Source organism: Pyxicephalus adspersus, chromosome Z (assembly GCF_032062135.1).
Source record: "Pyxicephalus adspersus chromosome Z, UCB_Pads_2.0, whole genome shotgun sequence".
Lineage (NCBI taxonomy): Eukaryota > Metazoa > Chordata > Amphibia > Anura > Pyxicephalidae > Pyxicephalus > Pyxicephalus adspersus.
This window is the reverse complement of record NC_092871.1, coordinates 26,769,508-26,773,105: the sequence shown is the minus strand read 5'-3', so window position 1 is coordinate 26,773,105 and position 3,598 is coordinate 26,769,508. Positions and strand designations below refer to the sequence as shown.

Here is a 3,598-nt window from a genome sequence, read left to right as displayed (position 1 = left end):
TGCATATGTTTTGCTTCACCTTACCATTTAAACATTGTTATCAACCTAAAGAAAAACAAACACCTCCTCCTCCAAACAATCTCTGTGACTCAACCGCACATTTTCCCTGAATAGTAAAATTACATTTTCCAAAATCCTGTTTAAAATACTTTTTCCCCTCTCGCTAACACACAACTTTAAATAGTGGGGGATCCTGGAAAAATGGAATAGCAGTGACTTCTTGTAGGGTGGCCAGTGGTAAAAGCTCCTACTACCTCTAATAGCTGCTGTGGTTCAGTAGAAGGGGTGTTTCTAGCTGTCCTGGTCCCATCTTTTAGCATTAAACCAGTGAGTCACATTCCTGGCTTATAACCTGCAGGGCTCATGTTTAAACCAGCTCTCTAGGAACTAATGGCATTTCATACAGTAAAACTGACAAGTGTGAACAGGTTCTTCATGCAGGCGGGCCTGGGCGTTACTTGGTCTCGGAGATGTATCACATACAGGTATGTTGATCTGCACTCTGATGCTGCTGGAGAAAAAGCAATGCTATGGGGAGTATTACCATCATATTCATCATACAGCAGACAGATTAGTGGTTAACATGTTTTGGTTTTTTTTCCAGTCAAGATCACAGGGTATGTTTTGCTGTACTAGAAAGGAAGCAAAAAGATTATCAGAAACCCTTAGTTGTGCCTGGAATTTTAATATAAGAATCTAAACATTTACTAATATTTGCTGGCACTAAGCTATGTACACTTGCTAGAATACGTAGAAGATTCAGGAGTCTCCCCAAAGACTGGGTGGAAACAATCACTGTATTCTGCTATGGGGTTTCCACTCACTTGCCCTCCCCTTTCCATAGAACAGATTGGCGCTGTATGTACAGTGATCATTCCTTCTCCAGTCAACAATCACAACAGATCATTTCTAGAGACAAAAATCTGATTTCTGTACAGGACTTCTCGATTTCACATGATTGCATCTTGCCTGGTAATAATAATTTCCTACAACAAACACAAATTTCAAATATGCTGTAGGTTGTTTTTTTTTTTTTTTTTAGTTATATCCCTTGCATTTAACACAAACACAATATTTGTGTTTGTTGCTTTGGGTACGGCTCAATGGCACGGCTCCAAGAAACAGATAACTGGCGTTATTATCTGGCAGTGTTGAGCAGTGAGAATTGCTTAGTTTCAGTTTTCCTTGGAGTCTCATCGACTCGTGCAACAAGCATGATCTCACCACGTCACGCTTCATCTTTTACTGAATACATTGCTGTTCAGCTTCTCTGTACAACTTTCATGAGTTCTTTGCTTTACACCTGCTGATATAGAAATAAAGGTTTGATCAGTAATGTCTTCACTGTATGGTCTAGCATATTTCTGTACCTGTACATCATTGTGTCCATTAGGGTGTGGCACTTTTTTGTTACTGCATGCAAAAACAGGAAATAAAATGCAAATAAAAACAGAATATTAAATGGTCCTGCCTCCTACTTCAAATCAGAAAAATACACTTACCTTTACTTGTGAAAAACCCTCTATATATTCACAAACTTCACCTAGCGAGTCCCACGCTGTCTTGGCTTCTCTCTTCTTTTTTGGGCTAGCAATTTTGTTCAGAGATGCCATCTTCTTTCTTCAAGGTTCTTCCTTACATCACCCAGTGCAGTGTTACTACTTCTTCCTTCAAACAAAAAAAAAAAAAAAAGCGTGCGTGCGTGAGATTGAGCACTTTTTTTTTTTTTATTACATTCTCAGGCATGCGCAGGAAGGAGCAGGCCACAATTTCCTGGCATAGGCTGTGGGTTTCCTATTTAAAGAGCAGGGAGACCTCCTCTAAAAAGGAACATTTTTCCATTATGTGAAAGGTATAGCCACTCTTTTACATAAAGTAGAAACTATTATGATAGGTGCTCTTTACAGGAAGACTTTAGGGCTAATTTACTAAATGTGTTCACAATAGCAAACCTTGTTTGAACTTGTACTTGTTTCATCTTCACAAGATTGAATATTCAAAGAAAACATGTATTTGTTTTTCACATAATTGGATAACCAAGTAAATATTCACAGTTTATTGTATTAAGGTTTTTAGCTCAGTAAGTTAGCTCCTTTGACATCCCTTTAAAGTGCACCTAAACTCAGAATTTTCACTTTAAATAAAAGGGTAGATAACCGTTTTATGTAGGGTAAAAATTCTGTTTGTTTTTTTTTTTTAAGTGCAACATCTTTAACAAAAAAAAAAAAAAATGGGTGCAGCACCGCCACCTTAATTCTCAATCACATAGAAACCTCCGGATGGATCGACTGCCCTGCAGGATTGAATGTGATTTTTTTTTTTGGTTTTAGGTTATTTTTAGGTTTACTTCCTCTTTAACTACAGCAGGCTTAGGAAGACCCATGCACAAACCCAAGTCCCTGATCAATGAAATTGGTGGGGAAACTTAAGCTACGTACACACGGCAGATTTTTATCGCCCGATAATCGGCATCGGCCAATTATCGGGCGAAAATCTTCCGTGTGTACAGTCTGTGTCGTCCATCGTCCAGACGACCGACCTGCCGGATCCACGGACGATGGACGACAGCCGATCGTAATGAAAGGGAAGGGGAGAGCGCGCAGCAGGGTGCCGCTCCGTCGCTCTCCCCCTCCCCTCTCCATAGAGCATGAACGGTGCTGTATGTACAGCACCGTTCATGCATCGTGCAGCCCCTTGTCGTTGGAAAGGATCGTGAAAGATCCTTTCCAACGACAAAAATTGCAAGTGTGTACGCAGCTTTAGCAGTCATCTGCTCACTACAAGGCCGGAAACTACAAGATAGATTAAACGTAAATAGGAAATCATTACAGTTCTTTTCCTGCCCCCTTCCCAAAAGACACAACAAAAACAATTAAGAGGTTTGCATTCATTTTAATATAAAAACATTTTTCCATAAAAAAAAGCTGTAGAGCGTGAATGAACAATCTTTGCTAGTACAGAAATTACCTGTACACCAAGCTGATATCAGACATTTACATGATTCCATTCCTGCTGTACAGCATTGGAGCAACATGACACTCACTATACATCGCCTGCCATGAATGTCACCAATATATCTATTTTTACTGAGAAAACAAGCTTGTTACATTTTCTAACATGGTCGTACAACAGTGATCCAAAACTCAGCTTTAGAAACCACTATTAAAAGCAAAACATAATCATAGTTATAAAACAATGGCAGAATTAAATACAATGCATGTAAATGTTACATACCTACTATATAAATAAGTTCTTCATGCCTAAAAACTACACTTACCGACAGATACAGTAAATACACAGATGTACACTTTACTAAATGTTAACAGGTCACTATCCAGGAGATGCTCGTCAAGAATATACAAATACAATTATTTACACGGTAAGGCACTTTTCAAACATGACGACTGTATGATACAATATACAGCAGGGCTGCCTAAAACAAAAAGAGAGCCTGAGGGATAAAGGAAAAGGATTTCAGATGCAATGATGAAATTGGTAACCACATCACTTTACAAACATGCATGCTTCCTGAAATTAAGTCCCGGCCCTCCAGGTTAAGCAACGGGCAAGTCTGATATATATTGTGATCGATGTGAAC

At 39.0% G+C, this 3,598-nt stretch overlaps 1 long non-coding RNA gene across 1 annotated transcript; it reads right to left on the bottom strand.

Annotated features, from left to right (window-relative positions):
- Positions 1 to 1,020: 1,020 nt before the first annotated feature.
- Positions 1,021 to 1,686, bottom strand: LOC140344570 (uncharacterized). The gene is made up of 2 exons (XR_011923594.1): positions 1,503 to 1,686; positions 1,021 to 1,306 (listed from the first exon to the last, which is right to left on the bottom strand). It is a non-coding gene; the product is annotated as an uncharacterized lncRNA (long non-coding RNA).
- Between the last annotated feature and the right edge of the window lie 1,912 nt (positions 1,687 to 3,598).